The sequence below is a fragment of the Nicotiana sylvestris genome, chromosome 7 (genome assembly GCF_000393655.2).
Source record: "Nicotiana sylvestris chromosome 7, ASM39365v2, whole genome shotgun sequence".
NCBI classification, from domain to species: domain Eukaryota; kingdom Viridiplantae; phylum Streptophyta; class Magnoliopsida; order Solanales; family Solanaceae; genus Nicotiana; species Nicotiana sylvestris.
In genome coordinates, this window is record NC_091063.1 from 167,903,185 (window position 1) to 167,918,256 (window position 15,072).

At 34.7% G+C, this 15,072-nt stretch overlaps 1 pseudogene; it reads left to right on the forward strand.

Annotated features, from left to right (window-relative positions):
• Positions 1 to 656: 656 nt before the first annotated feature.
• On the forward strand, positions 657 to 1,970 carry LOC138874106 (uncharacterized mitochondrial protein AtMg00810-like; annotated as a pseudogene).
• The last annotated feature ends 13,102 nt before the right edge of the window (positions 1,971 to 15,072 follow it).

Below are 15,072 nucleotides of genomic sequence, written 5' to 3' on the forward strand. Positions count from 1 at the left end.
GGCCATGGACCAAGACTTCTCCTTTCCGGTTATATCCATCCCTTCTGCTCCACCAGAAGATTCTGTTCCCATTCCATCAAACCATCCACAAGCAATAAATTCATCAGAAATAACAGTCTTTGATAATGCAGAATCAGCTTCCCTCACTACAGATTCATCTTCTTCTTCTACTCCTGTATCTATTCCTGATTCAGGACTACCACTAGTTTCTAATCTAGAACCACCACACAGAAAATCTGGAAGGGTGTCTAAGCCACTTATTTGGTTGAAGGACTTTGTTGTTCCTGGCAAAGATGTTGCTGCTTGTCTCTATCCACTGTCTAGTGTTGTTAACTATGATACTCTAACACCAAGGTATCAAAGTTTTCTCACCAAGTTTTCTGCTGATATTAAGCCTCAGACCTATGCACAGGCTGCCAAGGATCCTAAATGGATTGAGGCTATGCAAGCTAAACTACAAGCTTTGGAAGCTAACAATACCTGGGAGGTAGTACCTTTGCTTACTGGTAAAAAGGCTATTGGTTGTAGGTGGATGTATAAAATTAAGTATAAAGATACATGCGAGGTAGAAAGGTTTAAGGCACGATTGGTAGCAAAGGGTTATAGTCAGCAAGAGGGATTTAGATTACCAAGAAATATTTTCACCCGTAGTTAAAATGGTTACTGTTAGATGTGTTCTAGTTATTGCTGCAACCAAGCATTGGACAATCCATTAAACAGATGTCTATAATGCTTTTCTACAGGGTGATTTGGATGAAGAAGTGTATATGATTTTACCCTAGGGTTTTTACAGTTCTAAGGGCTCTCAGCATGTTTGTAGGTAGTTTAAGTCTTTGTATGGACTTAAACAAGCTTCTCGGCAGTGGAATCTAAAATTAACTTTTGCTTTATTGTCCTATGGATTTGTCCAAAGTCATTTGGATTATTCTCTTTTCAGAAATGGTCTCAGGAAAAGTTTGTTATAGTGTTGGTTTATGTCGATGATTTTTTGATCATAGGTGATGACTCCACCATGATCTTTGAAACTAAGACATGCTTGCAGTCTAGTTTCAAGATCAAAGACCTTGGTGAGCTGAGGTATTTCCTTGGGATCGAATTTGCCAGAAGCAAGGATGGTATTGTTATGCATCAACGGAAGTATGCCCTTGAACTGATATCAGATATGGGCTTGGCTGGAGCTAAGTCAGTGGGTACTCCTTTGGAGTTTAATTTGAAGCTGACATCCTTAGAGTTTGATGCACATGTTGGGGTGACTGATGATGCTCTTCTTGATGATCCTAGTATATATTAGAGACTTTTAGGTAGGCTGTTATATTTAACTAACACACGTCCAGATATCAGCTTTGCAGTTTAGTGTTTAAGCCAATTCATGCACTCACCCAATGTCTCTTATATGGAAGCTGCTATACGGTTGGTTCGTTATATCAAACAATCTCCTGGAACTGGGATCCTTCTGTCTTCTGCTTCTTCTTCTTGTTTAGTTGCTTATTGTGATGCTGATTGGACTTCATGTCCAAATACTCACAGGTCTGTTACAGGATACTTCGTTAAATTTGGAATTCCCTTATTTCTTGGAAATCCAAGAAACAAACAACTATCTCTAGAAGTTCTGCCGAGGCAGAATATAGAAGTCTTGCCTCGACAGTTGCTGAGCTTGTGTGGTTGCTTGGATTGTTTAAGGAATTGCATATGAGTATTCAGTTACCTATCTCTCTATATTATGACAGTAAATCCGCCATTCAAATTGCTACAAATTCAGTTTTTCATGAACGCACCAAGCAAATCGACGTCGATTGCCATTTCATACGCGAGAAAGTCAAGCAAGGGTTGGTCTGTCTTCATCATTTGAGTTCCTCTGGAAACAAGCCGATATTCTTACCAAAGGACTCACTCAAATTCAGCATCATTATCTCCTATCCAAGCTAGGCATGAAGAACCTCTTCATATCGCCTAGCTTGGGGGGGGTGTAGAAGAATTAAATAGTACAACAATTACGTGACTGACTCTAGTTAGTTGACCATGGTCAGTTAGTTAGTTAGTTGCTTGCTTAACAATGTTACCTAACTTATGTGTTAGTGGAGTGTATTAGTTAGTTGACTTACAACTGTCATTCATTAGGATTAGAGATGTATATATACAACTCTTGTAAGGATAGCACGTCAATAATGAAGAACTGAAACTCTGTTATTCTCTATTTTTTGCTTCTTCTTAATTTCTTCATCCTCTTCATTCAATTGCATTTACGGACAACTCAATTCATCAATTCATGGAGATTTAACATGAAAGCACAAGAGTATGCGAGATTTTAGAATTGAAGCAAAGAAGTTATAATAACTTAATAAGAAAACAATCTTCAACAATGAAAACAACCGGTCTTGATGCTCAACGAACCAAATCAAACAAAATTAATTGCATTGGGAAGGAAGCGTTAGCTAGTGAAACCACGAGTTCGTCTTGCTAACATGTGGTCAAGGTAGGGATACCAATATGCTATGTGTTTCTATATTGAAGACATAAAGACGAATTACATAGATGGATTATCTCTTAAGATTAGTATCTCTTGTTGAGCAAGTTGTGTCCTACGAATGACCTAAAAAGATTGCAGTTTCGCTAATATTTTTTACCTTTACCCACATTTATTTTATAAAATCAAACTGAAATACTAGAAAATCGAAAATCTCCTTCAAGTGCCTTCCATGATAGAATATGTGAACATATAATAACATATCATCATCGTCACAAAGAGGTATCTCTCAAGCTATGACATGTCTAAGCATTCTGTGTAATCATACACAAGTTGGTTAACCATTGGTGTAACTGTTACTATCCCTGAGTCATTATCTAGATCCAAATGTACTAGTATTGATCCAATGTTAATCCGTAAAATTTTCCTTTGGAAACTGTCAAGAGCGACAAATTATTTTGTAAATCTTTCTTATGAAATTCTTGATTATAACCTGGCTTCCAGAAGTAAAATGTAGGCGGCTTCAACATTCGTGTCATCATCACGAGTCTCATCAATTAGGACAAGAATGCGACATTCTGGATCATGAGGTGGTGCGGATAAAAGGCACATTAGATTGCCGTACTCAGGAAGTGGTGAGAGTTGAACTTTGTCCACTGAAGTAGGATTCCAAACGTAACAATCACCCGAATCAAAGCCTAGTAAATATGGGAATTTCTATCCCCATATTTAAAGCATTTCATTTTCTTTTTCTTTTTGAGTCAAAATTCAAACTATTGGTTAAAGATCCTAGATAATGAGGATAAACGAGTAATTCCATTCACAATATTCGAGAAGGGAAAAAGTAAAAATAATTAGATTTGTTCTTTGGGAACTGCTAATGGATATGGCATATTTTCTAGTAACAAGACTAGCGTGTTTTCTGTTAACTCTTCTTATCAAACACTTTAAAGATACACAGGCAGTAACAGTAACTGGCCATAGAAACAATTGTGAAAGTTCAACTCTCCCTATAAATTGTATGCAATCGAAGATGAAGCATTATTAGCCCCATTTATTTAGATTATTTTAGTATGATTATTGACATTTATATTATATCCTCTCATTAGATTAGTTTGTGTAAAAGTACAAATATATATTGGTACAAAATATTTTATATGATTTTTTGAATAGATGGATATTCACCCAAGCCTGAATTTCTTCCACCAAGTTGGATGAAAAACAAACAATGGACCTAAGTTCTCGCCACATTCAACATAAGTTATTCTCAATCCTACTATGTTGTTAATTAACTTGCTCCTCCTCATCTTTAGCATTGGAATTTCTTATAAGAATTAGTTTGTTATCCATGTGGGGAATATGAATAAGTCACACATCGGTGGTCTGAAGCAATCTTATGGGCATTTTAAGTTGTTATCCAATTTATGCATTTGATTACGAATACACACAATTAAGTGTATGTGCAAATACTATATATTTATATTTATATTATATTTTATAATTAATAATTAATTAATTTTCTAATATGTAGGAATATGCATTTACTTATTTTCCTAAAATTTATTACTTTGAAATCAACTAAAATTTTAGTACTTATTAAATCTTTCCTTATTTGAATTGTGTTGTAAAACCTATAGTTAATGTCGATGTCCACTACTCCCACTATTTTCACCCATGATGTAAATAACCTCCCACTACTCATCATTATTATGATTGTAACTCCCACACCTCCATAACCTCTCCCCATGATCTTTCCCATGATCTCAATTGTTAATATCATGTTTAAGACAATCATTTTGTAACCTTCATATGTAATAGTATAAATAGAGGCATGAAATGTGAGATGGAACACATTTGAACACTTGATGAAATAAGAAAGTTATCTCTTATTCTACTTATCTTATTGTTTTATATTGTTACTTTGAGCTACATTTCTTAATACGTTATCAGCACGACGTTGAGCTCTTTTCATTGTTCGGGTATATTTGTTCATTTTGTTTTCTTCATTGTATATTTTGATTTCATTGTTAGTGTCTTTAATATGCAGTTTTATAATTTCTCACATCTCTAGATATATGTAAAAATAAAGAATTCAATGTTTCTTTATTTTAAGTTATTTACATGATTGTCATGTGAAAGTTGCTATTTCATGTTAATAGAATTAATTGAGAGAAGAATGTTTGTTTTATGTTGTTCGACATTTGAAATTGTGTTAAAATTAGAAAACATTTTTGTTCTAGTTAACATCAAAGATATACTAATAATTTGAAGAAATAAATAGTATTCTTTTCTATGAAATTATCACTTTAGTGTATATAGATCACAAATTTGATATTATGTCAATTTTTAAGATTCTTTACGCTACTATCCTAATGATTTCTAATTATTTATCTTATTTGATAGTTTTCACTATGTCGAATTTGTCAAAGCTTGAGTTTGTGGCACTTGATATTTCTGGAAAGAATTACCTATCATGAGTTCTCGATGCTGAGATTCACTTAGCCGCTAAAGGCCTTGGTAACACCATTACTCAGGGTAATGAGGCATCGAGCCAGGACAAAGCGAAGACCATGATTTTTCTTCGTCATCATTTGGATGAAGGTTTGAAGGTTGAATATTTAACTGTGAAAGATCCAATTGAATTGTATTGCCAAGGCTACGGTATTGCCAAGGGCTCGATATGAGTGGATGCACTTACGGTTGCAAGATTTTAAGACTGTAAGTGAGTATAACTCTGTTGTATTTCGAATAACTTCCCAACTGAAATTATGTGGGGATGTTATGAATGATGAGGATTTGTTGGAAAAGACTCTTACGACTTTTCATACCTCAAATATGGTATTACAACATCAATACCGTGAAAGGGGTTTTAAAAAGTATTCTGAATTGATCTCATGCCTTCGGGTGGCTGAGCAACATAATACCCTTTTGCTGAAAAATTATGAAGCCCGTCCCACAGGGTCAGCTCCGCTTCCTGAAGCGAATATGGCAGCTAGACGTGATAAGTCTGGAAAAAGACAGAATAATAATCATGGCCATATGAATGTACGTGGGCATGAAAATGGTAAAAAATGATATAATAGTCATTATCGTAGTGGTCATGGCAAACGAGAGAACAATATGGGTTCTCAAAACAATCCTTAAAGAGGCAAAAGCGGTAACTGCCACCACTGTGGCATGAAAGGTCATTGGAAAATTGAATGCCCTGAGCATTTTGTCAGGCTTTATAAAAACTCCATCAAAAGAAAGACAAATAATGTTGAAGCATCTTCTGCTAATGCCCCAGTGGAGTCTTACTTGACCTCTAAAAATAATTTTGAGGCAGGCCTTCAAACAAAAATGATGACAATGCCGAAGCAAATTTTGCTTTGAATGATGATGATTTTCAAGGCCTCGATGATCTTACTCATTTGGAAGTTGAAGACTTCTTTGGAGATCAAAACTAAAGTTGGATAATTTTATTGGGGAATAAAATTATGTTGTTTTATTTTCAGTATTTTTTTTATCTCGTTCTAAAGTTATTTTTATTTTCAAGTAGTATTTAAGTTGTCTTATGTTGTTGTTGGTGTTGTTAGTTTTTCCATATTTCTCATGATGTACTTTTATTTTTTTATGAAGAAAATAAAATTTTCCAGTTTTTAATTGTATCCAAGATGAGTAATGAAGATTTATGCCTTTTGAATAGTGCTACAACTCACATAATATTAAGAGAAAAGAAATTTTTCTCTTATTTGGTTATGAAAAAGGCCTTGTTAATATAATATCTGGTAGTACAAAGTTAACTGAGGGCTCTGGAAGAGCGCCTTATTACTACCTGGAGGAACGATATTACCTATTGAGGGCTCAAAGAAACTTATTGAGTTTCAAAGCTATTCGCCAAAATGGCTACCATGTTGAGACCTCAAACGAGGAAAGGTTGAATACCTTTATATTACTACAATAAAAGCGGGTAAAAAATATGTGCACGAAAAATTATCCGTATTTTCTTCTGGATTGTACCACACAAAGATTGGCGTGGTTGAATCACATGCCATAGTAAACAAAAAGTTTACTATTTCTAATGATTTTATCATTTGGCATGACCGTTTGAGCCATCCCAGTTCTAACATGATGCGCGGAATAATAGAGAATTCAAATGGACACACATTGAAGAATAAAAGGATTCTTCAATTTAAGGAATTCTCTTGTGCTGCTTGTTCTCAAGGAAAATTGGTTATTAAACCATCAGCAGCTAAATTGGGATTGAATCCCCTGCATTTCTGGAACGTATATAGGGTGATATATGTGGGCCTATACACCCTCCTTGTGGAACATTCAACTATTTTATGGTCTTGATAGACACATCTACAAGATGGTCACATGTGTGCTTATTGTCAACTCGTAATATGGTATTTGTGAGATTGTTAGCTCAAATAATAAGGTTAAGAGCACAATTTCCAGATTATGCAATTAAGACAATTCGTCTTGATAATGCTGGTGAATTTATATTCCAAGCCTTTACTGATTATTGTATGGCCATTGGAATAAAAGTTGATCATCTAGTTCCTCATGTTCATACTCAAAATGGTCTAGCAGAATCATTGATTAAATGCCTCCAATTAATAGCTAGACCATTGCTAATGAGGACAAAACTTCCCCTTTCAGTGTGGGGACATGCTATTTTGCATGCAATAGCACTTGTGCGCATAAGGCCAACAAGTTATCATAAAGTCTCCCCATTACAGTTGGCTTTTGGTCAGGAGCCAAATATTTCTCATCTAAGAATTTTTGGATGTGCAGTATATGTTCCAATTTCTCCACCACAACGCACAAAGATGGGTCCCCAAAGAAGGTTGGAAGTATATGTTAGTTATGAATCTCCTTCTATTATTAAATATCTGGAGCCTATGATAGGAGATTTGTTTACAACCAGATTTGTTGATTGTCATTTTGATGAATCAGTTTTTCCAACATTAGGGGGAGAAAATAAACAGCTAGAAAAAGAGAGATTGGAACATATTATATCTATCTCATTTGGATCCTCACACAAATCAATGTGAACAAAAAGTTCAAAAGATTATTTATATGCAAAATATTGCAAATCAATTGCCAGATGCATTTACTAACCTTCCGCGGGTTACTAAATCACATATTCCAGCTATAAATGCTCCAATTCGAGTTGATGTACCAGCTGTATAATAATGCAAATGAGTCTAGGCCACGCTTTAAACGTGGTAGACCAATCGGTTCCAAGGATAAGAATCCCCGAAAAAGGAAAGGAGCAAATGATCAAGTTGATTAAAACATGGAGGCAATTGCTCAAGAGGAGCATAAAGGCATAATAATTGATAAGACCTCACAGGAGGTTCTAGTACCTGGAAATGATAAAAATGAAGAGATCTCAATAAATTATGTTCTCTACGGGAAAAAGGTGGAACCAGAATAATATTGTTGTTGACAATAATTTGCATATAACGTTGCAATTGAAGTAATGCAACAAGATGAGGTTCTTGAGCCAAAAGCTGTCGATGAATGTAGACAGAGAAATGATCGGCCAAAATAAAAAAAATGCAATTCAAGCAGAATTGTCTTCACTCGAAAAACGTGAAGTTTTCGGACCAATGGTCCAAACGCATGAAGGCATCAAGCCAATGGGTTACAAGTGGATTTTTGTGCGAAAACGAAATGAGAAAGGTGAAGTCGTAAGATATAAAGCACGACTTGTGGAACAAAGGTTTTCACAAAGGCCTGACATTGATTATATGGAGACATATTCTCCTATGGTATGTGCAATTACCTTCAGGTATCTAATAAATCTGGCAGCCCATGAAAAGTTTAATATGCGGTTGATGGATGTTGTCACATCCTACTTATATGGCTCACTAGACAATAAATTTTTTATGAAAATCCCTGAAGGATTCAAAGTTCCTGAAGCACATAAAAGTTCAAGAGAAACTTGTTCAATAAAGCTTTAGAAATCCTTATACGGATTAAAGCAATCAGGGAGGATGTGGTGCAATCACCTTAGCGAGTATTTGCTAAAGGAAGGGTACAAAAATGACCCTAGTCTTTATTAAGAGGTTTGGATCTGTATTTGTCATCATAGCTGTGTATGTTGATGACTTGAATATCATTGACACTTCTAAAGAGCTTCCAAAGGTTGTAGAGTGTTTGAAGAAAGAATTTGAAATGAAAGATCTTGCTAAGATAAAATTTTGTCTTGGCCTCCAAATTGAGCATGTACCAAATGGAATTTTTGTCCATCAATCAACATACACTGAAAAGGTTTTAAAGCGATTTTACATGGATAATGCACATTTATTGAGTACCCTAATGGTTGTGAGATCGCTTGGCATAAATAAAGATGCATTTCGGCCTCAAGAAAATGTTGAAGAGCTCGTTGGTGATGAAACTCCATATCTTATTGCAATTGGGGCACTGATGTATCTTGCCAACAATACTCGACCACATATTGCTTTTGCAGTAAGCTTATTAGCAAGATTCAGCTCCTCCCCAATAAGAAGACATTGGAATGGTGTTAAGCATATATTTAGATATCTTCGGGGAACTATAGATATGAGATTATTTTATTCTAATGAATTCAAGTCAGAAATGATTGGCTATGCCGATGCAGGTTATTTGTCTGATCCACATAAAGCCCAATCTCAAACAGGCTATTTGTTTACATATGGAGGTACATCTATATTATGCATTCAATGAAACAAACAATAGCTGCCACATCTTCAAATCATGCTGAGATAATAGCCATTCATGAGGCTAGTCGGGAATGTGTTTGGTTGAGATCAATGACTCAGCACATTCATGAAATGTGTGGTTTTCCTATGAAAACAGATAATCCAACTACACTATATGAAGACAATGCTGCTTGCATTGCTCAACTGAAAGGAGGATACATCAAAGGAGACAGAACAAAGCACATTTCACCAAAGTTCTTTTTCACGCATGATCTTCAACAAAATGGTGAAATTAATGTTCAACAGATTCGTTCATGTGAAAATTTGGCTGATTTGTTCACTAAGGCATTACCAACCTCAACATTTGAGAAGTGAGATAGAAGATTGGAATGCGCCGTCTTCGAAAAATAAAATGATGTTTTCATGATGGGGAGTAAGATACATGCTGTACTCTTTTTCCCTTAGCCTAGGTTTTGTCCCACTGGATTTTTCTGGTAAGGTTTTTACGAGGCAACAAATAAAGCGTATTATAGATATGTGTACTCTTTTTCCTTCACTAAGATTTTTTTCCCACAGAGTTTTTTCTTAGTAAGGTTTTAACGAGGCATATTATCTATTTTTGGACATCCAAGGGGGAGTGTTGTAAAACCTATAGTTAATGTGGATGTCCACTACTCCCACTATTTTCACCCATGATGTAAATAACCTTCCACTACTCATCACTATTATGATTGTAACGCCCACACCTCCATAATCTCTCCCCATGACCTTCCTCATGATCTCAATTGTTAATGTCATATTTAAGACAATCATTTTGTAACTTTCATATATAATAGTATAAATAGAGGCATGAAATGTGAGATGGAACACACTTGAACACTTGATGAAATAAGAGAGTTATCTCTTCTTCTCTTATTCTACTTATCTTTTTGTTTTATATTGTTACTTTGAGCTACATTTCTTAATAAATTAAAATTATTTTTCTTTAATTATATTTGAACTCCTTTCCTTGTGTATATGAACGTACAACATCAATTTGAGATTGTGTATTGCCTCTTCCAATTTCTTCGCACATTGGAGCTTTATTACACAAATAGCCGGTCAGATTCACTATTTGCTTTTTCGAACCGGTATAAATAAATTATTTATTGTTTATATATATTTAGACATATATTATACATGAATTTTTTTATATATATATTATATTCGCTGACTATTTTAGCTTAAAAAAATTATGTGAGCTGTTATTTGAGTTAGTTCTTTTTTAAATTCAAGTTTTGACTTCGTTTGGTTACATTGTCATTCCAACCACTTTCAACTTGTACGATACATACATTATTACATTCGAATGGTTTCACCACACTCTTGTGGGCCCATATACACATGAGGATTTTAATTATATCCTTAAACTCGAAATTAGTTCCAATTAAATGCAGAAATTCGTGAAACTTTACAATTTTAGCTAGCAATAAGTCGGGATTTGGCATGCAGTGAGATATGTTAGGCAGTCTCCTGCGCGGTTGAAGAGGTTTCAAGAATGTTTTGATGCTGAACAATTCAATTCTAAGAAAACAATATGCTTAGATGTTCCAACTAGATGGAATTCCACCTACTTGATGTTGCGCAGAGCTATTGAATTTGAAAGTGCATTTTCACATTATGCTTCTAGTGAAATTGGCTTGAGACATTATCTTGAACATTCTTATATTGATGTTGGAATTCCTACAGGTGAACTTTTGAGTAGTGATTGGAATAATGTAAAAAGAATTACAAAGTTTCTTGAAATCTTCAATCTTCTTACTTTGAAGATATCTGAATCACGTTATGTTACATCGAATATTCATTTTCTTGAAATTTGCACAGTTGCTGTCTATTTGAAGCAATTGATAGCAAATGAAGATATAGTTTTAAGTGAAATGGCAAAGAATATGAAAGAAAAATTTGATAAGTATTGGGGTGATCCAAGGAAAATGAACAAGATAATTTTTATCTCATGTATTTTGGATCCACGTTACAAGATCGAATCAGTTGGCTTTGCACTTGTAAAGATGTTTGGTGTAGATCCGGGGCAACTACACAAGCAGAAGTAACGAAGTACATGACTTCATTATTCAGTGAGTATGTAAAGTCCAGCTCAAAAGGTGTTGTGCTTGCTTTATCTTCAGATTGTTCTTCATTGGACACTTCGACTTCCGGGCTTTCTGGCAGTCAAGCAAGCACCCAAAATATAGGACTTTTAGAATCACTCATGCAAGATATAAAAAACTATAAAAGTGGGAGTGGAGGTGTTGATACTAGAACAGAGTTAGATAAATATTTATGTGAAGAAACTGAGGATGACACTAAAGAATTTGATGTTCTTCTTTGGTGGAAATTGAACTCAGCTAGATTTCCTATTCTTGCGGAGATAGATCGTAATATATTAGCTGTTCCGGTTTCAAGTGTGGCATCCGAATGTGCATTTAGTACGGGAGGACGTCTTCTTGATTCATTTAAGAGTTCATTAACTCCTAAATTGGTGCAAGCTCTAGCGTGTCTTCAAGATTGGCTTCGAAATGAAAAATTAAAACAACCCATTAGTGTTGAGGAAGATCTTGATAAAATTGAGCAACTTGAACAAGGTAATAATATTGTTACTATATTTGTTGTATATAAGTGTTGTTGATATGCTTATATTTATCGCACGACTCATTATTTTAATTTTTTTCCTTCAGATTTAGCCAGCAATGGAAAAGACCCTTCCGTAATTGACGTGTAGTATTAATATATTTGGTAAGATTATTCATCAACTACTCTGCCTATTCCCTGTTTTATTTTGAATTCGAGGTGCATAGAAACAATTTTCTCTTTCAAACAATTTGAGGGCAGTGGTCAACAAAATGCCTGCAACTTATCTCCTGACATAAATTTATGTAAAAATTCTTGTGCTGAGAAAGAGAGGTAAGCATGTGTGGCGAATATGATCATGGAATTTGTAGTTCAGTATTACGGCCTTCACTGTGGTTCTGTGAATATGCATCATGTAAATAAACAAAAAACTACAAACATGTATTGAGCTATGATTGTCAGCAAGTTATGGTCTGTGTTTAATCCAATCCCGAACAACCATTAATCATTCTTTATAAACTTTTTGAACTATTGTGATGTATTCCAGTTACGGTGAATGAAGTCGAAGAATTATATGAGTTGTTCGAGAAAATAAGCAACTCTATAGTTGATGATGGGCTCGTTCCTAAGATATTTCTCTACTGTTTGAGCAGCAGCTTTTGGTCTTGTTAAGCAGCAGCTTTTGGTCTTGTTGAGCAACAACTTTTGGTCTTGTTGAGCAGCAACTTAATTGCATCAGTCAGTTGGCTAAATGACTGTTGAACTTGTTTAATTCTTTCTGGTTTTGGTAGCAAGAAGGCAGACTAGTTCCTTCGTCACGCATGATTTACATTTTCGGCATATTAACTGATGCATTTTGGATTCTATCCCTCCTATTGTAAAACTTAATTTTCTATTTCACGTTAGGTACTTCAGTACGACAGTACCTAGTTGAGGATAATTTCGATTTGTGAATATGTATGCTAGGCCGATAAACCGCCCGATAAGAGCTAAACCGATACCAATCCGCCCGATATCTTATCGGGTGGCTAACAGATTAATATATTTAAAAGCCGATAACCGTTAAGCCAAACCGTTAAGAGTAAATAACCGCCCAATCCGCCTGATAAACAGCCCTAGTACAAGATGCTAAGCCAATGAAGGTATGTTTAAAATTGGTTCATTAAGGATCAAAGCAAGCTATTGCCTATTAACTACAAAGAAATCTGATAAAAATATCTGAAAGAGATTGAATCAATTGGCTCTAAGAACTCCATATGAGATTAGATCAACAATACTTAAGAGCTCTGTTTTAAAAGGCAGAATTAGGACTCGCCTGGGGCTCGCCCTAGGGCGGAGCACTCGTAAAACGCCCCTGGACTTATGTGTGGGGCTTAGTTCCGTGAGACTTACGCTTCGGCCATCGGGGCTTACGCCCCGGACATGCCCAACGCCCAGCGTACTAGGCTCGCCTAATAGAACTTTATGCAATTGTATGTAACTAACCTTGTATATCCTCAAATTTTCTTAATAAATCCTTAAGTATTCGAAATTACTTTTTTTTTATTATCATAAATCATTAAATTGAGAGTATTTTATGTCACAATTAAAATAAAAATTATTGTACATTATCCACTAAGACTGCTATGATAGTTAGTTTTAAATAAATCTTTCATTTTAAAAAGTATTATTTATTAACTTTTGTTATGTCTTTAATATATAATAGTCCATAATTTTTTTATAATTATTTTTCTAAATATTATTTTTTTTCATGTTTACGAGATACAATAATTATTAATTTAATAGCTCAGTATTAGCTAGTAATAATTAGTTATCATAGTATTGTATGGTGAATTATGTGTCACTCTATTAACTTGTTGAAACTTAAAAAATAAATGAAGCTAGAGAATCGTATTGAAATTGTGAATTATGTTTTTATATTAATTCTCTTTCAAATAGAAAGCATAATAAATAAAAGGACTATTTTAAGAAAAATATCAAATTATAATATCGAAATTCTTTCAAGATTCATTACTCCTTAAGAGATACATATAAGATTTTGTATCGAATACATTACTTTTGATATTTGATTGTAATGACGTTGCAACTAATTTGCATATTATGATATATGTCATACTTTTCATATTATTCATAGTTGAATTATACTTTATAAATATTTTAAATAGATTATTTGTTATAATTTTGTGATTTTAATGTAATTTTAATAATTATTTTTATTTTATACTATTTTAAAATTCTTGAAACTAGTAAAATTTAAAGATTCGTGGGACTTACGCCCCATGTCTCAGGGCTTACGCCTCGCCTCGTCAGAAGTAAAATGCCTCGCCTCACGCCCCGCCTTTTAAAACATTGCTTAAGAGTGAAAAATAATTTGTGAAGAGCCAAAAGCTCTTGACGTAGGGAGGTTCGGTCCAGTCTGTTCACCTCAATTTGCGCCCTATTTGAGACTAAAGCAGGCGGGGTGGCGACCTCGTCTTAAGATAAGATATAGGCAATAAGACTTTAAGCGCACCTGAGCGCCTTTGCCCATAGAGAATACTGGGGACGAAAGTCTCTGGGGGGGGTTCTATGGAGCAAGTCTCCCATTGCTTTCGCAAACCAGTGGGGACAACCCCCCCAAAAAAGGAGTTTTCCACGCGGCGATCTTTATTTGAAATATGAGCCGCTAAAATTTTTCCCTTTTGAATGTATTTACCCCTATGAACCTGATGCATACAAGTCTTTCTGTTTGTTGGAAGGCTTATACATAATACATAAGCAAAGGAATGCTTATAGTGTATCCATTACCTGATAAAACGATCTTTTCCGGTAAAAAAAATGATCTTTCCCTTGTGTTCGGCTATAGCGAAAACCCCCAAATCTAGAGCTTATGGTCTTAAGTTCCAACCCAGTTCCTAGAGACTCAGAGAGAGATCAGAAGCAAAAACTCCCCGAAGCATTTCGTCGATTACTACGCCCTTCCTCCTCTCTGGGGCCATAAAGCGCGACCCAAGATCCATGATACGAAAACCAAAATCAGAATAACGAAGAAAAAGACATCGTGATGAAATAATTCTCCAACAAGTTTTCCAAAATTTCTACTGTACTTTCAACGCCGATTACACCATCTCTCATTCGAGCTCCCGGAGATTCATTCATCTGACCATAAATCAACTACTTTTGATTTTGTAATATTTTCCTTTATTAATCACTCAAGATCTGAAGTATAAAGATAGATAATTATTGATAAAAATAATAGACACGCAAATTGAAAAAAATCATAACTATACTTGAGAATAAAATACTTCAAAAAGCACACATACAACAAAAACATTTTGTTAGAAAAAG